General features: G+C 42.3%; 1 protein-coding gene and 1 long non-coding RNA gene across 3 annotated transcripts in view; one reads left to right on the plus strand and one right to left on the minus strand.

Annotated features, from left to right (window-relative positions):
• Positions 1 to 23,344, plus strand: part of MECOM (MDS1 and EVI1 complex locus) — a 300,414-nt gene that overhangs the window by 60,208 nt on the left and 216,862 nt on the right. The window lies entirely within an intron of this gene.
• On the minus strand, positions 4,967 to 18,759 carry LOC104912703 (uncharacterized). 2 transcript variants are annotated; one of them, XR_014885461.1, is made up of 4 exons: positions 18,312 to 18,759; positions 10,072 to 10,133; positions 8,145 to 8,300; positions 4,967 to 8,026 (listed from the first exon to the last, which is right to left on the minus strand). It is a non-coding gene; the product is annotated as an uncharacterized LOC104912703 (long non-coding RNA). The 2 variants fall into 2 exon arrangements; XR_794824.4 differs by lacking the exon at positions 10,072 to 10,133 and having other exon boundaries at positions 18,312 to 18,748.

The raw sequence follows: 23,344 nt of genomic DNA on the forward strand, positions 1-23,344 counted from the left end.
ACTGCAGAAACATCACTGTGCTGGGAGAAGCATCTGCAACGTATTTTTTTCCCTTGGGTGTAAGAAAGCTGTTGGGGAAATGTGTGTCCCTGCGCTGTGAAGCATGCGTTCCAGGCACCTGTACATAACACGAAGTTAAATAGAGGAAATAATTGGGAAACCAGTTCTGTTGTCACTTCCATTCCAATCATCCTCGTCATCACGTTTCAGGATGACACGTACAGGAGTGCTGTGTGAAAGTCTCTTCATGTAGTGCATTTTGAAAGCCTGCAGCTGTGCTCAAGTAGGCAGTCAGAATCAGGCTAACATGAGGATCTGAGCTATTTATCAGTGAGCCTGTGTGTGTGTGTCTGCGAGCACAAGCACAAGTCTCTATCTATAGAAAGTTATATTATGCTGCGGTGCCAAATGCATTCAAGTGGACTGGGAAAGACCCTTGTGAAGATGCTGGGTTTTTCTGCTATGATATTTTCTGGTAATTAAACAGTTCTCTATTTTATAATAGTTAATGAAAATGAGAGTGGTTGGAAAGGTTATTTCTGTCTGTTGTTATTAGATCCTCCAGATTTGCTGACCCTGAATAATTAAATGTTTTTGATCACTCCGTTTATATTGCCTAGAACTGAAGTAACTCTGATCCTTCAGCAAACTGGAAGCACAGCATGGTACGTACTGAAAGGCGCCAAAAGATGAAACATTTCAGTTTTGCGGTTCACATCTGTCTGTCCTGAGACCAGAAGACCATTATAATGCACTTAGAGCATTTAAAACCTCCTCAAGGTTGAAAGCCCCGATTAAGGCAGTATCTGCTCACATGTGTCCTGCCAGAGTGCACCAGCCTGAGAGCCAGGAGCCCCTTGGTTCCCTCTGCAATGGGAAAAGAGGTTTAATAACGTGGCTTAGTGGGGGAAAAACAAGGGGAAAATGTAGTCCAGGATACCCCGACACTAAAGTGAAAATAGCAGTGTACACATCCATCAGCTTGTAGTGTTTTTGCAGAGAGTATAAAATATTTAAACTGAAGTCATTAATCATCCTGCTCCTCCGTTCTAATCCATGGGAACCACAGGAGGTCACCAAATATGCATTTAATATAAAAGAATGAAACATCTTGGAGGGAAAAGTAGTACAGTGGAAGAGCTGAAACGCCAAGAGCAGAAAAATTTCAAGCAGAAATTCTGCTAAAAGTGAAAAACTGATTTCAGTGTTCTGTTGGAAAATCATCAGTTTTGGGACAGGAATTAAAAATATGTTTAGAATTAGTACAAAAAGAAAAGAAAAGAAGAGAAAAGAAAAGAAAAGAAAAGAAAAGAAAAGAAAAGAAAAGAAAAGAAAAGAAAAGAGAAAAAAGAAAAGAAAAGAAAAAAAGAAAAGAAGAGAAAAGAAAAGAAAGGAAAGAAAAAGAAAAAGAAAGAAAAGAAAAGAAAGAAAAGAAAAGAAAAGAAAAGAAAAAAAAGAAAGGAAAAGAAAAGAAAAGATTAAATTGGAAGGTTGTTTTTTTTCCTGGATTTTTTTTTTTTTTTGATAAGATATTATTGGATAGGAGCATTTTCAATGTTGTTTGTTTTGACACAATCCCAGCATGGCTCATGGAAAGCAGACGCTTCTTGCAGCAGCCGTTGCCAGGTTCACGTTCCAGGTTTCCATCAGGTACTTTTGATGGATGTTTCAAACCTCCCCGGTGCTGAGCTTTCCACACCACTTTGATATCGCCCATAACTGCAGTACCTACAGGGAACCAAGGATTGTTTCCTTTCACTGAAGAAGGTGCCTACCCTCAGCAAGAGCCTCGGGGGATTGGTGCAGAGAGAAAAGCCAAAGACCGCGGCTGGCTTAAATTGGTGCGATATACCCAATCATTTTGGGGTTTCTTGGAGGTAGCAGGCTGTCATTTATTTGCCCATTTATTTATTTGCTGCAGCCAGGGCTGGTTGTGCAGGGAGGAGAGCCCTCGGTGCAGGGAGGCAGAAGCAGAGCGTTGAAGGAACAAACATTTCCATTACCCGGCGGCGGTAATCTATGGCTGCTCCAAGTGCTAACGGAAGCCCCTCCGCTGCCTGGGAACATGGGGAGAGACAGCAACACGCTGCCTAACGATGGCTTTCCAAAACTTGCCTTCGGCTTTGGCACAATACAGCCACTGTAGAAGAAGACATTAAGAACAAAAAACAGAGCTTGAAGCTTCAAGAGCGGGCTGCCAGAATTATTAAGAAAAACATCAAAATGATGCCATTAAAAACAGATGGGGATTCTATAAAGTATTGAAAAGAAAATGTTTAATTATGAGCCTTATGCAAAACCCATCAAAGTTGGATTAATATTATAGTGCTGTTGCTGTAGAGGGTTTAAGTAGTCCGTGGTGGAACATTAATCTTTCACTCCTTTAAAAATAATGTTTTCCTTTTGTTGATGACAAATTCCATCTCTTCACTGTTGAAATCATATATCCAGATTAATAGCATCTAACATAATGAAATCAAAAGGCACAGGTAATATGGATTAGTTTAGAAAACAACAACGAGGCGAAAAAAAAGACCCCAGGGGAACAAAACTTCACTGGATGAGTGCTTTTGTCAGCATCGCTGTATTTTTTCCTGTTGGTAAATGATGAGGGAGCAGTCTGTACTCACAGGTATTCTTGTCTGTCTGGGATGTAGAGCTGGGGCTGAACACCCAGAGCTCTGCAGAAAGAGAAACAAACAGAAGGTGCTTCTAATTTTGGGAAGGAGTTTTTGTCTATTGTAGATTTCTGTAAGATTACCCATTTCTGCACAGTCGGAACGTGTCTGGCAGTGAGTACAGCCCCAAATCTGTCCCTTCCAGCTCAGCTGCCTGGAACAGCTAAGAAGTGTTCCTGGGATTTGATTTTACAGAAGTACCAGGAGTATGAAGATAGTGGTGCATGAGTTGCTTTGAGAAGGTTGTTATGATCTCTGCTTTGGGGGAGAGAGAGCATTCCAAATAAACCTTTCCCCTCCAGCCTCCAAGGGCTTCTGGGCTTGGACTTGTTGTGTGAGCAAGGCAAAGAGACGTTGTCCCCGTGTATTTCTTGTCACCTGTTTTCTCTCCAGAGCCAGGACCAGTCCTTATCTGGGTCAGGTGTTCCCTGCCCCTCCAGCACTCCTCTTTGCAGTGCTGATAGCTCTGTGCACAGAGCTCTACCTGCACTGCAGCCTCTCAGCTGCTTTCCTCCATCAGACACGAGGACAAAACCTGTGTGCTGCTCCGCTTCATACAATAGGAAAAATTTCCCTTCTTCCTTTCCTCCCTTCCCTTTAAAAAAATATATGCTTTATTGAATCATCAGGTACACCAAAAGCAGGCTCTTATTTTAGCAAAGATATCAACACTGACTGCCAAGGTAGATTTAGGGTATTCATTACGAAATATTTTGTCCTGGGCTTTAAGAATAATGCACTTTCAGTACAAAGCAATGGTTATTCTGAACATTGGACATTTTTTTAGTTATTTACAATAGGTTTCAAGATTTGGAATTACCATGAAAGATTTACTTATACTGCAGTTCATGTAAAATTTAAAATCAATAAAGTAAATAAATTTAGCTTGTCTGCCCAAATCGATTTCCTACTACTCTAAAGCAGCCTGGTAATACTGTACTTTCTTATCTCCAATCTCATCCTCCAGTGATAGTTTCGGGGTTGCAATTGTGCTATGTTATCATGTTCTTTGCAGCACAGCGTGCTCCTGAGTCACCCTCACCTTCCATATTTCAACCCCAGTGTTTGAACACTGCTTCCCTCAAACGGGAGCTTTGGGGCTCCCTCCCATGCAGAGGAGGCAGATGGAGAAGGGAACCATCACTGCCGACAAAAGGCTCCAACAGGAGCAGTGCAGTGCTCTGCAGGGTGTCCTCAGCAGAGAGGGAGGAGGAATTGCCCCTTTTTTCCCCACTTTTTACAAAGGTACCTTCCATCAGTTGTGCGTAAAGAGAGTCTCTTTTTAATTTTATTTTAATTTGTAGGATTATTGGTGATCAAAACCAAACGAGAAGCCCTCATCCAGCTGTTGCCTTGCTGCGTTCCTCAGCATGAGGGCAATTCAACGTGTTCCCTAAAAGAGGAGACACCCCCTGGGATGTTTTGTCATTCATTTTGCCCTCTGCCACAGCTCTTTTGGGGCAGCTCTTGTCCCCCACCTTGCGGTGGGGCAGTGGGAGCAGACTAGAACTGTGAAGAGGTGGCACCAACCTGCCTGCCCTTCATGTGTGCAGGATGTGGGAAGTGTGGATGAGTGCAAGGAAAGCTTTGAGAAGAGGTGTTTACTCTGTTTAATCTGTATGTTTGGACCTAAATGAAAAGGTCAACCAAAAATATAATTGCGTGCTTTCAGTATCCAACTGTGAAAAAACAAATCCTTTGGCTGACTCCATCCTTCATGGTTTTTGGACCTATGGCGTGACTGGTAAAGGCTATGGCATCGACATGTTTAGCTCTCTGATTAAAAAAGGGTTATCTGTTGTCAGATGGAGGATGGTGGTTTTATTTTTAAAGAAACTCAGCGATTTAAATTTTGGTCTGTTCTGCATTGGAACAGCACAAAACTTTGCAAAGTTTTGCAAAACAGACTTGTGTGGCGATGACAGTGTCTGTGCTATGTCTGTGTGATTTTCTGTTCCAGCTTTGATTGGAAAGAACTGAGGGTCAAGGATTTTGGAGGCTCTCAGCTAAAAAACGTTGTCCAAGCTGATACACCTTCAGGAGATGGGGTAGTATTAAGGAAATAGCATGATGGAGGAAGGCAGCTTGTCTGAGATGTCGCAGCCAATCCCAGGTTTAACACCTTGCAGCCTCATTAGCCTCATTAGGAAGCACAGATAATGATGTAACTGTTAGAGTACCTTGGCAAGCTGCTGAGAAGTGTGTCTAGCAGACTAGATACAGCTGTACAATTCAAGGACGTAGAGAACAATAATACTTACAACAACAGTAATTTAAAACGGATGAAATTTTAAAATATTGGATTTATTTATTAAAAGAGGAAACACATTAATACAAATGCTTTGATTCTGGGCCTGGCAGAACAGTAACTATTTTTATAGCCAAGCAAACACTGTTGTTTCGAGGCAGTGCTCTGGTTTCATGTGAAGTGTAATGTTCCTTTTTTATTACTTGCAAAAGAAAAAAACTATCAAGCCCATCTGTCAGCCTTGCTGTTGAGTTTAAGATGGAGCACCCTTCTGGAAGCTGCAAGGAAGATGTCCATAAAATGTAAGGCAGAGTTTAAAGGACAAAAAAATATAAAAAGGGAGAACAGAATGCAGGAAAATAGAGGGTATGATGATGTAATAAAAATAATAAAGAAAGAAGGTAGAGTTCTTTCTGGTTTAAGTTAGGGTAAACTCAAACGAAACCTGTAATGTTGTGTTGCACAACCAGTGCAACAGCAGAAGGTTTGCATGCATGAAAAGCCTGTGAATTTGAGCAAATAAATACAACGTATGTGATCGGTTTTATTTGTGTTCTGATTCATGTCTGGTGCATGCAGGTGATGAGCCTTGGGTTCGAGGACAAGCTCTGTCCTCATGCCACCAGTGGGCACAGAGCTGAGCAGTGCACAGGCCCTCCAGCTCTGCACCCAGCGTGCTGCAGCTGGCTCCTGGGCAGGATGGTACTCCAGCACAAATACAATCGAGCCTGCTGGGGAGAAAATAGGATGTGCTGAACTGGGTTTGTGTGTTAAGGATCAGATTTTCCCAGATACGGGGCTTCACAGCTCCCAAGGCTGTTCCTCAGTAGAAAACTGGGCCAAGCCATAGGGAATTGGGCTAATTAAGAAGCATTCAGCACAGCTTTGCAGTAACAGCAGCTGACTGGCACGTTGTCTGGAACAAGAGGCATATCGAGGCCGACAAGTCACGAAACTGAGCAAGGAAGAGCCTGCTTTATGAACTGCAGAGCTGCATCTGATTGCCTTGGCGAGGCTCTCCTGCAGCAGCACAGCCCAGTTTTCTGGGGAAGGCAAAGCCACTGCCTGGAGAGGAATGCCATTCTCCAAAAATCAACCTTCATTCTTTTATTCCCCCTTATTTTTCTGACAAAAAACAACATGTTTTTGAAAAAAAAAAAACCCCTAATCCAGTGCCCACTTCATTCTGTTACTGACTGATTTGTTACTGGGGGCTTGAGCTGCACCCGCTCTGACGGGGTGGCTGAGGTTTCCTTCTGCACCCAAGGGTCACCATGCTCCACCTCTTTGTAAGAATAGCTCAGCGCAGGCACAGCAGAAATACTCAGGACCAGCCAGGAATATTTTTCAGTGTATGTAATCAGCAATGAGCTTGCAGACTTTATTTAAACCTTCAACTTTTCTACACTTTGGGTTGTCAAATATTTTAAACCTTTCCAGCAAGTCATCCTTTCCACTCCTTTTCTTGATAGAATGTAATTTTGAATTTCCTTTCACTGAGTGTAATTGTTTGGATTAGCTAAGTGTAATTGTACTGAGTGTGGATTTGCTTTTCTATAGCATTCAGACCCTGGCTGTAAACTCTTTCAGGTGGGATATCAATTTTTTACTGGATTGCTAGCAATTGATACATAAATAAGAGATATCCTCTTGTCCTTAGCTTTGCCATTTATTTATGAAAGTAAAGGCTTAAATTTAAGTAGAAAACTAAGTATAGGTGACAATATTCAAAATTGCAAGATCATCCCTGGGAAGCCCTGGTCGTGGTCAGTGTTACTCTGTTACTTTGTTTGGTATTTACATTTCTCATCAAAAACAATCAAAATCTGACCCTAAAATTTTTTTGTTTTTTTTGTTTCAAGTAATGAAACGTGTAAGTCCCTTTCCTTTGTGGGCAGGCAGGTGCAGTCTCATCCACCACCAGAAATATTTGCTAGTTCATCCTGAAGATCCTAGATGGGTGCTGATGCCCAGCACTCTGCTATTAGCTCAGAACCACTGACACAGCCTCTGCTACCCATTGCACAGCTCTGCAGGAGCACGATGCTGTGCCAGTCCCCTTTTACTGACTGTGACCATGTAATTATTACAGTATTTCCTCAGAGAGCGGTGATATGACAACAAACTGGGTTTTCAATTTCATTGGCTACTGCTGTGTGGTCCTGTGCAGTTGGGGTTCGTGAATCATGATGTGCGAATAACTGACTAGATACAAAGAGATGGGTCTGGTGACAAGCCCCTAAGTTAATGGCTTTGATATATCAAGTGTTTAGATTGATCCAGCTGCTCTACTCCTGTAAGTACTGCTATACATTGAGTTTTGGATGAGATTCAGTTCATGTCAGTGCTCATCTATCTTAAGATGGGGAAAGATGATACTGGAGCCTTGGCTTACAGAGGTGCCTGGTTTCCTTGTTCCCATGCAAGGACACCCAGCTGTAAATTTCAAATGCTTCTTTTTTTTTTTTTTTTTTTTTTCCTTTTTGGGTTTTTGTTCACACTGAACATCAACAGGTTGCAGTGAACATTATTTTCCCCTATCTCTAGAAGAAAAAGAAAAGTAGGAAAGTAACTTATGAAATGTTCTTAGCTGGTTGGTTAAAGAATAACAAAATAAGGCAGATATGCACAAGAATGGTTCAAGCCAGCCTGGTGCCAGGACCTCAACACCTCCAACCCCAACACCTCCAACCCCAACACCTCCGACCCCAACACCTCCGACATTCTCATGGCCCCGGCGCATTCCCTGTGCTATCTCCGAAATCAGCCCCCTAGTTTATCTGCCCGAGCACACAGACAGATAACATCCCGTGACGTGGCCCTGACCTTTGTCAACCTTTGTTAAGGCTCCATCTGAAGTCCGGCCGAGTGTTTGTAAACAGGATGTAATTAAGGCTGGGAACTGACAGCGCCTGACGGGAGGACAATGCGGAGCTGGCAGGACCCGGGCTGTCAGATGTTCGCCTGCATTGTGCTGCCGGTGCCTTCGCGGTAATTGGTGTCCCCTGGCCGAAGGAAGTGCACTCAACTCGGATTAATCGGCCGCGGTGCGGAGGCCATCTCTGCGAGCGCGAGTGTTTCCTCCGATAAACCGCCGGCCCTCGGGAGAGAACCGCGAGAGTCAGGGCTGCGGTGACAGGTGCTGACCGAAAATGGGAGCAGGAAAAGGGGGGAAGGAAAAACAAACAACACAAAAATAAGATGTATTCGCAACTTACCTTATCGGCCAGACGAACGCGAGAGGCCAAGGGTTTATCGCTCGGCAAGGCCGGAGCGGGTTGGCGTGGCCGGAGCAGGAAGATGAGTGGGCAGGAGGTGCAGATAGCCCCGGTGTGCTGAGGGATGGGAGAGCTGCAGCTCAGCCCAGCGTGTGCCTGGATGGAGTTTGGAAAGCTTATTTATGCATATATACACACATATACACAAAGAAGTGCGTATGTAACTGTATCTCCATGTGCATTAGATCAAGTGTGTGCGTATACAGATACATGTGTACGCACACAAAAGAGCTGTAACTCATTGCACGTGTAACTCAGTGCACAACTAACTGAGAGCAGAGCTGGCTAAAAGCAAGGCTGAAGCCAGGTATTCTCTTTCATTTTTACATTGCCTCTCCAACAATTAGGAAAAAGTTGACTTTAAAATTGTTATATATATTTCATTATCTAAATCAAGCAAGTATGCTTCGAAGTATATATTTTATTTCTCATCCTTATGAACTGACAGCAATCTGTCCCATTAACCTCATGGTTAGGTAACTATTCATGGGTCTACATTGGTTTAAGACAAAGGTCTGCGTGCTCACTTATTTAAAGGCAGTTTTGAGCATAGGATGTGTTCCTAAAAATGGTATGATATGTTTTTCTTGCATGTTTTAAATTAAATCAGCAGGATTGTACTGATCACACTAATAGGTTTATTCACATAGAGTTTCATGTAACGTGCTAGATTCCTCATTCACTGGTAATTCCAAAACTGCTGTTTTTATATGAAGAATAAACAGGTGCACATGAATGTACATCAGTGAATATACGAAAAGTCATATGGCAAATTCTGTCTTTATAGAGTAGATGCTTTGGAAATTCAAATATATCATGGCAGCTTACGAAGGTAGCATCTTTCACAGCATCCAAGCCCAGATCAGCCATGGAGCATTTCAAACTCTGCAATTTAAGACTGAAGAAGGTGGATCTCACTGCTAGTGAAGTCTTTTTTTCTCTGCTTCAAGAAACAGTGAGCAATGGGGGCTGGTTCCTGACACCCCCAGCCCAGAGCCTCCTTGCGTTGGTTGGGAGATGAGAAGGCAGCCATCTGTGGAGAGTGGCTGTACATCCAAATGATGGTGACTTCTTATGGAATGAGGAGAAAATAGGGCTCCAGCAATTGGTTACCACACTTCTGTGTCTCCACAAGAAGTAAGCTTTGAAACTAAAGAAAACTCTAGCCAAAAAATCCACCTGTTCCCAGGTGAGAGGGAATGCACCTTTTGTTTTCTCCTGCTTTGATTTCTGGCAGCCTACAAAGAGGCCGTATATATACAGAGAGATAGATAATTATATATACATATATACATATTTATATGTGTTTATGCATAAGGAGAAAAATGAATGAATATATTTTTCCTCAGTATGTGAAGGAAAATAGAAGAATATTCTTTGGCAGCAGTGAAAGTTGTAGCTTATGCAGCAAAGAAATATGTCTCAAAGTTCAAACCAAAGCTGACTGATACTCCAAACCTGCTTACAGCTGGAGATAGCAGCATCTGTTTCCAGATGTTAATGGGAATAAGGTAGATGAGAATAAAGAGCCTGGAACCTGTTCAATAGAAACAACTTTTTCCTATGCTAGAGGTATGTAGACATCCCTATCTCAGTGCAAGCAAGACGGGTTGTGTAGCAGTGTGAGGTTGGCTGGGGTCAGTTTTATGTACACGTGCAACTTGTCTGCGTGGTGCTCAATGGGAAGCAGAGCCTTCACTCGGAAGAAGTAAATAAATACAAGAAAGCAAAGGTCTGAGTATCTGAGTACAGTGCCTTTGGGAGCTGGAGAGGCCAAAAGAGGAAAGTGAGCCACTAGCAGATGTGAGCTCTTTGTGGCTGGAGGGAGATGGGACAAACCAGGGCAAAATGGTCCCACTTAGCTTACCTAACCTGCTTCTCTAAAGAACTGATTTCCGCGGCACATAGTGGGACATTCCTTAAAGACACCTGTCAGTAGATGAAAGAGTTAAAGACAGAAACCTTTGAAAGAATTAACTTTGATGTTTGAATACATTTTTGGCGTGTAAATACAGTTGCTGAAGGAACAGGAACAAAATACCCAAAGCAATGGATATAAGGGTTTTTTTTTTTTCTTTAGGTAGGTAAATCATTTTCTTTTTAAATGAAATTCTGTTTGACTGCATGAAATATGAACAGTAATTAAATGCACAGTCTGTGGGCCTTCCATACTTTAAAGCTCTTTCTTAAAAAAAAAAGTGCTCACCTCAGACAGGCCAATTACCCAAGAATGATGGAGTCAAGAGGAAAGTAGCTAAATTTCTTTACTTGAATGATCACAACCACAAGCCAGTGATTAGTCCCTGCAGCACCAGCGGGGATGTGGTGGGGACACTCACATTGGAAGACTTCAAATAGTCATTTCCTTGGTTAAAATAAAATCTGACTGCACTAAATAGACAGTTTTTAATCTCAATTGGACATCTGAAGATTTCTCAAGCTGTTGTTGGCTGCGGCAGAAACAAATTTTTCTGCTTTGTTGATTAAACCAGTGGTCTCCACCATTGCTTATCGGCCTGCGACGAGCTGTTCTTTTTAATTAAAAGTGAGCCACCACGAGAGAGCAATTAACAGCTAGTAATTACTGTGCTCTTCAGAACTGCAACATTTTGCCTTTCATTCCAATTATATAATGGACAAGTGGCTTTTTGATCTTCAAATTAGTGAGCTCTTGTACTATTTGTTTTGAGGCAGATTTGGAAGGTTAATGATGGCCTGTGGTGGCACTCTTTCCACTGACTGATGTAAGACAAGAAAAAAAGGGGAAGGAAACAGGAATAGTCTATCAAGAAATGCAAATGCTGCCTTCATGATAATGAACAGGAGACGCACAAGCAACTTAATATGCAGGTTATTTAATATGAATCAAATAAGCACTTGTTTTGGTTGGAACTCATGCTATGGAATTCTTTTTTCTTTTTTTTTTTTCTTAAAAAAAGTTTAATTAAGCATTTCAATATAGATTCTTTAGAGAGTGACACATAGCATTTAACCGTTTGATACTTAATTGTGTTTGCCTTTGATTGTGGCACCTATAGTTAAATGCTGTACAACATACAGAGGCATTGAACTGTCCCTCAGGACACACAATGCATTGACTTTGTCTAAAATCTTTTAAGTAATAAGTCTTAATATATTTAATGGCCACTATGCCCTTTGAGTACAAGGGCCCCTTACATCACAAACAGTTGTCTAATTTTAATTAATATTGATTTGCATCTCTTAAATAGAAACTGTAATTGTTGCAGTTGCTTATGGCTCTGTGATAATCCTGGAGGATATAGTGTTGAATATGTTTTGTATAGACGAATATGTGTTCTAAAGAAAAGATCAATAACACTGCTATTGGGGTGGATCTCTGCTCTGCTGTTTGGAGTAGCTGCAGCTGGCTAAGAGGTGCTGTTCTGATTTACACCAATTGTGGGCTTTGCATTTGACTTTTAAACTGTTTCCCTGGTATTCTTTTTGATATATGAGTTGCAGATGAAGTTTTGTCTCAGCTGCTCTGATTTTTTGGAAGAAGTCGGCAGCTGTAGTACTCTGATATCTCAAGAGCAGATTAAGGATTTGGCTCCGTGTTTTGCTGTGCATGTCTGGATTGTGCATATCTGCATAGCTGAACAAAGCCACGGGCCGCAAGTAACAGACAAATTGCAGATGTTCTGAGAAGTAGGTGTCTTCAGTGTGATGAATAATGCAGAAAAATAACTGCACTTAGCTGAAGCAAAAATATCTGTACTTAAACTTCTTTGCATTATTGATTTAGGTACTTCTTCATTATACACAGGTCTTAATTACCCAGATGACTGTAGGCACGCTAGGATGGAGGCAGACCTCTTCCTTTGGGCTGCTAAAGCTTTGCTCACTCAGTCATTGCCATAGGAGAGAAACGTAGGGCTGATTTCAGGGGAGGCAGAGTCAAATTTGTATTGCTCAGAAGACAAATAAAACAAAAACAAAAACAAGATAAAAACCGGGTTTCTAAAATTTGGGGGTAAAATTTTCAAGCGCCCTCTTAAATCCTGAGTTATTATTTTCCAAAAAGACTCTGTAACCAGGGAATGAGGCCCTTCACAGACAATGGCTTCTGCCCGAGCACTGCGAACTGAGCACTTGGATATCTGCACCAAGAGTCTCTTCACGTGCTGTGACCTGGGCAGAAGCTGCACTGAAAAAACTTTGGTCTGTGGAGTTCAAGACTGAAGTCATATGCAGGAGTTGGGAGGGAGGGCGATGGAGAGTAGGAAAATATAGAGGCTGAATAAGGATATGTTGAGCAGGAATTTGGACTATATGCATACACAGTATTTGAGAGAAAATACTTAAGATGCTTGAAAGCATAAGTCTCTTTTTAGGAAACTATTCTGCTGTATGGGGCAAATTCTGACAGGTTTGTTAAGGATCATGGACTGTTTTGGTTCACTGTCCAGCATATTCCTCCCCAGAGGTTCCAAATTTGAAGATAAATATGTGCTCTTTGTTCTGAGCAGTATGCAACCCATTACAGTAATACTTTCCACTGGCTGAACGTCACCAATGCAGTATTCGTCTGCATTGAAGGAATGTGGAGAAAGTTGCATTTCCCGTTCTCTCTCCCTCAGATAATCAGTTGAAGTGATTTGTTGTAGCTCTCTTTTGCTTTCTTAAGGCACAACATGCTGGGGTTTCTTCTGGAAACAGGTGGGGAGTGCTCAGATGAAGACGATATCTCTGAGATGCTGAAACGAACTGAAATCATGCTGGGGAGAATGGATAGATGGGAGTGAAGGCTCAAATCCTTAAAATTTATGAAGGCTGTGTGGGTAACAGGATACAGAACACAACACCCTTAGAGGTGGAATTACTGGAAATACGCACCAAAATCCCATCACTTGTAAATTTTCCTTTGATTTGAGCAAGTCAGCACTTAGTTCACTGCTTTTCCTGTGATTCCATCATGCCTGGAATGAGAGGAAGCATCCCCAAACCAGCACCTGCTCCCACCCAGAGTGTTACTTCTATTACCTCCTAATCCGAAGTAGCGGTTACTTTCTGTGTGCATACACAATTGTAAGCAGTAATTTTCCATGAGTAGTTGCTGCACCAGTTGCTGGTGGTTTTTTCTGCACCAGAAGATGCCCATATCCGTGCTATAACACTGCCTGTTACCTGACTTGTCAGCTGCAACGTGCTGCTGATCAGATGTAGTCATCCATCTAATAACTTCACAACAGGATTCCCAAAAATGTAGGTTGAAAGGGATTGGCAAAAACGTTAAGATCATTACTGTGGCTTGATCTTGGAAATCTCTAACATCCAATTCAACATACGGATGAACTTGCAGAGCTGGGCAGTGCCCATTTTGCCTCTCTTGCACTCACGTACCAATGGATCCTCAGCCTGACTTCAGAGTGCATCCTGACCCGTACCATTGGGAAGGGAGGACCTGGACCTGTACTCCAAGCAGCCCCCCTTGCTGCAAACCCTTGGTGTCTATCGATGTGCTGGAAGCTGAAAGCAAGCCGAGGCAGCCATTCTTCTCAGACAATCTGCTCTGTGCTTGATCTGCACACATGTGGTGACTCCTGTTAATGGGAGTTACACATGCTCGGTAAGAGGAGACTAAAGCTTTCCTATGGTTTTACTAGCAAAATACTGGAAATGGGATGACTGCAGCCAACAAGATTGTGAGAGCTCTTGTCAGAAATATGATTAGGAATTTGTTTCCATGTAGCTCATGCAGCAACAGACGTGAGCCTTGAGCCAGAGACAAATAGTAGTTAATATATAGAGAAGGCAAAGTGTTCTCTGAGAGGCTGGAATGAGAATTCCAGAGCAAGATGAAAATTGGCCTCCGAGGGAATAACATTTTCTTTCTCTTCATAACTGCGGATAAAAATTCCAAATAGATCATCAGTATGTATATTAAGGGGGGGATCACATTCCTGTGATATTGTTGGAAAATTCAGTAGCGATGTGCTTTTCATTTTTTTATTTTTTTCCTCGCAGCAATTTTTTTCTTGGATTTTTGCCAAATGGTGCAATAAAAAGCACCCATGAGATACAGGAAATTTAAGGTCTGTTGGTGTTCATTACATTACATGGAGTCATACAGAATTTAAGGTCCTATACATTAGTCTGCTTCTGAATCAACAGAGGCAAGCACATCCAAGGCAGAAGAAGCAAAACCTTGGATGCCTCTCTTGTAGCTGGAAATATGAGAATAAGTCATCTGAATGTGTGTTTATTTTGGAGTCTGAGAACAAACCAATAGTAGCACTGCTGCTTTATGTGAGGCCTGGAGCGAAAGAAAATATATATATTCACCCGAAAAAAAACAGAGAAGTGTGATCAAGTTAACTTTCATCTTCCCTGCCTTGTCCCATGTTGGTGTCACATCTCGTACTATGAGCACAGCAAGGCTCCACAAGGGGCTGAAAGGGAACTGAGGCAAAAATTACTGTAATGATAAAGAAGAAAATGTCCTTAAGAAAAGCTCTAATATCCTCCATATGCCCCGATGCACCTCGATTTTTCAATGATACATAAAAAGTTGACAAAAATCTTCCAAAGTGTTTTGCCGTCCTATTTTCTGATTAGTTTTTCTTTTGTATCCTTTCTTCACAAACCTGTTGCATATTACCAAATCACTTTCTGAATGAGTGTTGCTTTAATATGCTTCAGGTTGTGGGCATTCTCCCCACAATCACGTTTCTCCATTCTTCTGTCCACTATGGTCGATGTACCAAAGGGTCTGAGAGCATCCTGGGCCATCCCAGGAAGCTGGGATGTAACTCCAGATGGAATCTTTTTTTGGCTGCAACTAATAGTTACTAAATCCCTGCTTAATACTTCTGCTTTGTGGGTATCTTTCCTCCAGTGAGCACCTTGTGCTAATCTCTCGTTCTTCCAGTTATGCATCCATACATAATTTAGGGAAACAGGCTTAAAGCTGTTAAACTCATGTTAAATGTGCAGAGTTGGCTTTTATAGACGCTTGTGTCCCAGAGCCAGAGCACGTTCTGAAGCCTTCCCAGTGCTGGTGGGAAGTGGTGATTACTTGTTTTGGGAGTTTATTGAGATCCTGGCTGCCCTTCCCTCCCCACCTTCCTGCAGAATGTAAATCTTCACTAGATGTAAATCCAAATTCTCTTGGATTCCAAGGAAATTTCTTGATTTACACCAGGAATGTGGTTGTCTCCAAATTATCTATCTGGTATAGGCGGAACAATATTAGAACTTCCATGCTTAGTGGTCTCATCCTTGTTTGTCTCAAGGGAGGCTGGAGCTGAGTCCAGCCCCTGCTCCCTGTCTCATCCCCAGGGCATATTCTGAGTGGTTATGCCACAAACCCCAGCCAGGAAAAAATGTATTCTCCGTTCAATTGTAGGAGAAAAAAAAAAAAAAAAAGCAGAAAAATTGAAGAGATCTAGAATTGTATTCTCACTTTTGATTCTTCCTATGGGATTTAAAACCTTGACAGCTCTTTCTGGCTTGTTTCATGTATTACATGGAAATGATGTCAGATGAAGGATGTGTTTGTGCCATGCTGTTGCAGCCTTGTTTTCTGTTGGGGTAGCAGAAGGCTCAGGGAGTAGATCTGTTTAGAAAACTGTGTGTTTGGTAGCTGTGGGAGCTACCTATGTTCGTGGCTATGGAGCTACTGTGTGTGTGCCATGCCAACGTGCAGCTGGAGGATAATGGGGGTCGTGCATTGAGCAGTAAAGGAGTTGGATTTTTGTGTAATGAACCCTGTTTGTTAAAAGTCAACATTTTAAACTAAAATGGTGGCATTTTAAGCAGTTTATTTTTGCAGTGAAGTACTTTTTCTTGTTCTCTGCAAAGTGGGAAAGAATGCCCCAGCTGCCCAGCCACTTTTCCAGTAAATTAGTAAATTCCCACTGTTGGAGAGCTAATCACTTTATTTTGCATTGTTTTAAGGAACACACTGCACATTCCTAGGAAGATACTCTTTTTCCAATAGAGGGAGTATTAGTGCCAGGCAATGCCCTTCTTTCTCACTCTCTTTGCATCGTAATCCTACTTCTTAGCAAATAAAATGCACACTAGTGGCTTGGTGCTATTTGTACTGAGTTTGCTGCCCACTGTGCCCTAACAGACATCTGTGAGAGCCAAGAGGAAACAAATAATCAATTTGTTTGTGACAGCAGAGCAAGGTGCAAGTTGGCCCCCTCAGCCTACCTGATAGCAAGGCTGGCTCCTCCTTTCTGGCTCACCTCACATTCTCTTGACTAATCTCTTGCATACAAAAGTCGCATTAGCATCCAGAAGTTTCTAAATGCAGAAGGTGCCAGGGGTGTGAGGATGCATGCATCACGTTCATACAACTTTGGGGAGACTTCTTCCTCCCGAGGGTACAGCTTTGCTCTCCCTTCTGTGGGCTGGCAGCTCAGGGTTCTTGTTTGAGTCAACGAGGCCAAATTCTGCTCCCAACTCAAATGATTCCCAAAATGGTGCTCAGTGCAAATGAAATCAGTGACCCAGTACAAACTTACTGAATCTCTAGCAGCTGCCTTGGCTGCGAGCTTACCTTGGGAGCTGCTGAACAACACCCAAGCTGGGGGAACAGCAACCCCTGATTTACTACCTGGAAGGGTTTGGCAGAAAAATTTGCAACCTCTGCAAAGGCTGAGGGGATGGGGAAGATCCTGGAGAAGCCCCTTAGAAGCTGTGGTACTGGGCAGCATGGGCTGTGCCTCAGCCAAAGCCGGGCTCAACAACAGCTGTAAATCCAGCACGAACCACGGAAGAGGAATTAACTTAAAATGATACTTTGAAGGTGAAATATTAGTAGTCGTAACAGTTTGTTTTTGTCAAATGGTCACGAGCTGCTGTGATTTTTAGAAAACTTTTCCTGGTAATTTAATTTCTGGGTATATTGTGTATACTGCAATATCTTTAATGGGGAGATGTAATAGTGTGTGCTGTGAGGATGTGGGTTCTCAACACTGAAGAACACATTAGGCATATAAAATGCAAAGGGGAGATTTATATCATTTCTGGTGACACAGAATGATAAAATCCCATAAGCAAAAATATGAAAAATTAATTTAGATAGAAAAGATGCATCCCTTTGTGCATGTCGTGCCTGCTGTTGTGAGATTTCTGCATGAATCAATATATTTTGGCTGTATTTAGTGCTGTAGGTACTTTGATTAATTTAGCTACATGTTACTGTCATGTTGGGCACATTCATCTTCTGTCTTGAAGCATGTACTCCTCAGCCTCTCTATCATTCCACCCCTTCAGGCCTTATTTTCATCACGTTTAAGGGAACTCTCCCCTGCCTGTCTTTATCTTGTTAGGCTTTCAGCAGCTTAAGTTGAATCTTCATTCTTTCACTCTTGCTGTCAAAGCTCCTTTACCAAGTTATCTTATTTTCCTATTCATAACATCTAACCCATTATATTTAATACTCAAGCACAATTGCATCTGAGCATTATGTAGGACTTGCCAGCACAAACACTTGTAAATGAAATCAGACCACCCCTGAAAGAAATGGTGGTGGCTTTGCATTGCCAGTGTATTTTAAATTGAAAAATGCCCAGGACTAAATCCAGTCCTGGAGTAAGTGGCTGCAGCTTAAGTGAAGTCAGCAGAGCTTCATCTGCTGGACTGAGATGGATCTGACCCTTCAGTACTGAAAGCTGGAAGGTTAATAACGATCACATAATCTGATATGAAACAGAAATTAATGTCAGGAATGTCCCAGTGGGTGTGTACAGTGCAGACGACAGAGCCCTTTACAAAGAGGAGTAAACAGTAATATTCATACTCCTCAGACTGGAAAACCGAGGCAGGGAGTATGGGGGACTTGCCAGACTTCAATGAGTGATCAGTGCTGAAGCCCAGCTTTCTGCAAGGCCCATCCTGTCCTCCTCTCATGGAAGCAGTGTGACCCCAGCCCGGCAGCGGGACGTTGGTCCCACCGAGCAGGGGCTTGGTTTGCCTCCAGGTCTTACCCCTGCTCCTTGAGCTACTGAGGTGTTGTTGGAGAGAAGCCTCTTCAGGAGTGAAAGAAAAAGAAATAATTTTTAAAAAGAAATGGAAAAAAAAAAATAGAGGAAAAAAAAAGAAAAAACAGAATCTGATGTTGAGGTTACTCACATTTCAGCGATGCTGCATTGAGTGTTGCACCTTTGCAGAGGGGGACGTGGTGTTGAGGTGATCCTCATGCTTCTGACTGCTGCAAGAGCGTGGTTGCTTGGTGAATGGTGATGTGGGAATTAGTTCCTTTAGGTAGCTCCGGATAAAACTCAGTGACCCAGGAAATGTTTTCCTCCATTCTGTTCATACAACTGCCTCTTTTTTTTTTCATCTGGCAAGCTGACCCTTTTATAACTACTTCATCCTTTCCCTCCCAAATGTGGAATTTCCTCCCAAAAAATCATTCTGGCTCAAGACCCAAGACTGGTCAGACTCGGCAGAAGCTAGAATTGGGTTTTGATACAGGACAGCATCTCATTTTTGGCAGAGTACTCTGGTCCTGGTGAACACCGTGCTGCTGGGGCTAGGGCTGCTCCCCCAGGCACTATCCTCACTGTCCCAGTTGCCTCCAAAGGAATAGAAGTATTTTCTCTGTGTGTTGTTCTATTTTTAGGGAGAGGGAAAGCTATTTTAGGCCACTCTAACATGTTTTTATGGCTCTTTCTAAGCCCTCTGTAGCTAGTTGGTCTCATGGTAATTAAGGCATTTGGCCTTACAAGTGGAAGGATTATGAAAACAGCTCTAGTGATTTCTAAAAGTGCTCCAAGGTATTCCCAATATAGGTTTTTTTTTTGGTATGTGTCTCTGCCTTCTGACTTCCCTTTTTACAAATGAATGATACTATGTGAAAATGTGTAACCCGCCACTTTTGCTGGGGTGCTGTGACCCCACTCCCGAGGGTGAAAGACACAATAGCGTGTTTCCTGATCATTAATATGCACAACTCACTCTGCAGTGTATTATTTTCAATAACCGGAGCAATCTAAATATCTTTTTTTAGTTTTTACTTATCCCTAATGAGACAAAAGTCAGTGGAAGATTTGCATGCAAATCTTTCTTGGACAGAGGTAACAAAAGAGCTTGGGTTTGGGGCTCAGGGACAGTGTGCTGCCTGTGGGGTCATGGCATTGAATTCTAGCTATCATCTCCAAATTTTTCAAAGTGATGACTGATATTTCAGCGCTGCCCTTCCCACTGAAACCAGACCAGCAAAACCAAACACTTTCCCTTCAAAATGGATGTTTTCTGTAGCACGTAGGTGAGGTAGAAATGTTATACACCCTCTGGGCTTGGGATGGTGACAACCACAGTGTTACGAAATACTTTGCATTTAAAAAAATGTGTAAAGTTGATGGGATGAGGCAGTGAGAAGTGAAAAGTAACCCTTCCAGGGCTGGGAAAACAAATGCCTTCATGTGGTCCAACAGATGCTTGGGGCCCGTTGGCTAGAGGAGCCCCAGGCTGAACACTCTGTGTTAGTTTTAAGACAAAACTGGATGGTACAGCCAACAATACACCCTCTGGAGCTTGTTTCTGAATTCTCTGTGATAGAAACAAATAGAGATTTAATAATGTCAGATGAACGTGTAAATGGAACACGTCTCTTAAATCATCTCATTACAACTCCTACTGCAGTGAATGTAATCAGCCTAAAATCTGGCAGGTATGAAGAAAAAATACTCTTCTACAAAAATTACATTTATTCATATATTTCTACAACTATTTATATCATTGACTTGAGGCACAAATACAGGTTAGTGCCTTTGGGCCTGGGTGCCTGAAACATTAAAATTTATTATTATTATTTATTTTTATTAGCTTCATGTGGCAGAAGATTTATAATATTCTAGTTTTATTAAGTACTTGTGGTTTTTAAAACTGATCGTAATTGTTGCTGGGCAAATCTCATAAGGGGAGGAGGATTGGTTGGTTTAGTTTTGATTAAACTCTCAGAAGTTTGGGCATTTGTCCAAGCTATCTCAACCTTTTGCATTTCTAATATAGGTCTGCCAATCTTATGAAGATAGACTTTCCTTTTTCTCATTATCTTTTATTTTCTTCTTCACTTTCTTTTTTTTTTGGAAGATTGCTGTCCTCATGGGTGCATCAAATACAAGGCACAGTATTCTGGTATATGTTTTGCTTCTGAGTACAACCTGGAAAAGGCAAAGTACAGAAAGTTTGCAACAAGTAATTAAAGAGAAACCATCTGTTTCTCTCGACTGTTAATATATAAAAGCCTGGTTCAAATTGTGGTTTATGATGAAGTTGCTAATAACTTTCTGTCGTAGCTATCGCTAAATCGTAATTGTGCGAACCCAATCCTGTGACAGCCTTGGCCATGGAATGGTAGGATTCTGATGCAGAAAAAATCAAGTACTGTATTTTTTTCTTTGATAAGATATACCAGAAGTTGGAACTAAGAACTTGAGGGTGGACAAAAGCACCTTATCTTATGGTGTTGCCAATGCTCCTGATTTTATTACAAATGTCACCTCATTTCAGCCTAGCAGGATTTGAGCATCTGTTGAATCAAGTATTGGCATGTACCTTTTGGCATCATCAGATCCTACGTGAGGACATACGTATGCAAACAGGGCTGGAGTACACTCTCCTGAGCTCAATGTTGCTCAGAACCCATGGCTGAGACCATTTTTTGGTAGATGGAAGGGATCCCAGAGTCTACTGGGATTGCCCTTACTTCTGTTGGTGCAAACAGGCTGAGTTCTTGGGAGGGAAACTGCCAAAGGAATGAGATTTTCTTACAAGGGATAAATGGGTACTCAGTACCTGGGTACTCACTACCAAGCACAAAATAGCTTTTGGTATTCAGTTTGGGAGCTGTGCTTGGCCTGGAGGTTTTGTGCAAGATTTCTGTGAGCACTGAGCAGGCCTTTATTCCTTTCTTCAGTGAGAACAACTTTCTCCATTTCCTGTCAAGCACAGGCTGTTGCTGTTATAATTGTGCAATTCCACCTGGGTTAAAAATGAAAAGTGTTTCTAATTGGATCCAGGCTAATATCAGTCCAGCACAGTGGTTTTCCAGCGTGACCATGATATTCCACCCTCTGCCAAGCAAAAAAAGCATGCTTTTTGCCTTAAAGCCCCTATGATTTTCACTTGGAAAAAAAATGCCTTTTTTTCCTTAAGAAAACCAGAATGATATATGTAATAAAAATATTTTTTAGAGGGCTGTAGTTTGATAGTTTGTGAATGGTGCTATTTGCTGGACCAGTTTCTGGTCACCGGTGTGTTTTGTCGGCACCAGCAGCTCTGTGCAGGCATGGGTGAATCCAGCAGTGTGCTGGAGCCCAGTGCTGGGTCTCAGGTCACGAGAGCTCTTGATGCCATGACTGGTGCCTCACTGATACTCCAAAGTGGGTAAGATATGTTCTGACAGCTCATGAAACCAGTGCTGCTAGGTGGCAAGTATCTCCTGGACAGGGCTTGTGGTGCTCAGTACTGATGAAGGTGATGGTGTTAAATGCCCCCTTGGGGCACCCTGCTGCAGGAAACATCACAGAACATATTTGTGCTGCAGAAAAGTCCATCCCTGTGGAAATCTAGATGATGATGGTGTTGAGTGACCCCACCGCAGCAAGCCATACCTAGCATTTAGCATGGTGAAGAGCTGCTTGGTACTCCTGAACCCAGCATGGAAAAGCTGTGTGCAGTAGTGAGGGCGTTCAGTTGGGATTTGAGCTAAACCAGCTCCATGGCAGTGCTGGTGGTCGTGTTGTCCTGCAGCTTCCAGCAGCTGGAGCACCAGTGTATGGGACGCGACCACCAGTGTTTGCATTCGGTCACCTTCTTCACGTGCTGTGCTTTAAGTGCTGCAGCATTATGTGGTTTTATTATTTTAATAGATGAGAGAGGCCTGTGATCAATAGCAGGGATGCTTTTATCTTAATCATCCATCCCTCATTCATAAATATGGAGATTTTCAGCCTCCTGTAATACTGCTTATGATTTTCTGTGGTATGGTAAAATGGACTGAAGTAATCTCACCAGCCCAAAAATGTCATAAAAGTAGTGGTTGGGCTACATTAATTTTGCCAACCTTATCATTTCACCTGCTAGGAGGTGTTGGGACTGCTGTACTGGGAGCACATGTAACACAAGGTCCTTTTTCCTCTGACGGTATTTTGCTCCCAACCTTTCTATACCTGTTCAGGATTACAGTGAAAAGTATTATGGGCACAGAATTGAGCCAATACATATCCAACCTCTAAAATACACGTGTGGATATTTCCTTGGCTAAACTTGAATCAGGGACCATAGGAGACCCTAATTTCTCTGAAGTGAAGGCCTCAGATCTAATACGTCTGGTTTTCAGGGCCAAAATTAATGTAGGTTTTTAAATGGCCAACATAGATATGTATGTAAGTAGTATGTCAGGGTTGGAAGTGTGGTAAAAACAGCTGGTGACCTTTGTTAACCTCTGGCTGAATGGCAAAGGTAACATTTGGGATTTTTTTGCTCTACTGATTGTTCTCTAGTGAAACGTGTGTAAAATATTTGGAGAGAATTGCTTAGTAAGAACAAGAAATTGGATTGCATCAGTCTGCCACCTCTTATAAGCATTTATATTACAGCACTAATGACCAACAACATAAGCAAATGCATCTTAGCTTGCATATTACTGGAAATCCTTTTCAGTCAGGATAAAGCAGAAAAAAATACTGTTGTTGGTAGGCAGGAAAGGCTCGTGGCTCTGTTGTGGTTTTCCAGGTGAAAGAATAGGTGTCAACTTTTACTTTTGTATAGACAAAGGATAGTAAAGAAAGAGGAGGTGAAATGGATGGGAGAAAGACTTTGGGGGCTGCGTCCCCGTGGCAGGAGCGCAAGGCACGGGTGAGGAGTGATGCTGAACGTGGCTGGGAGCAGAGGGGCAGGCAGAGCACTGCCTGAGCTGGGGAGCAGAGGGATATGGGGCAGTGCACAGAGAGGGGCCTTTTCTGATGGGGAATGTGGCATTTGCTACATGCCTTTTTCTCACCCGTTATTGCATTCTTCCCATGTCTTGGGGAACGCTTGTAAATGCTGTGGGCTTCTTTATGGAAAAGCTGGAATGAGACAGCACGGAGTGCAGCGCAGGCAGAAGTTTCAGACTCGCTGGATGTCTCTTTCTGTCAGATGCCACAGTGTCAGGC

The sequence above is a fragment of the Meleagris gallopavo genome, chromosome 11 (genome assembly GCF_905368555.1).
Source record: "Meleagris gallopavo chromosome 11, MGAL_WU_HG_1.1, whole genome shotgun sequence".
NCBI lineage: Eukaryota > Metazoa > Chordata > Aves > Galliformes > Phasianidae > Meleagris > Meleagris gallopavo.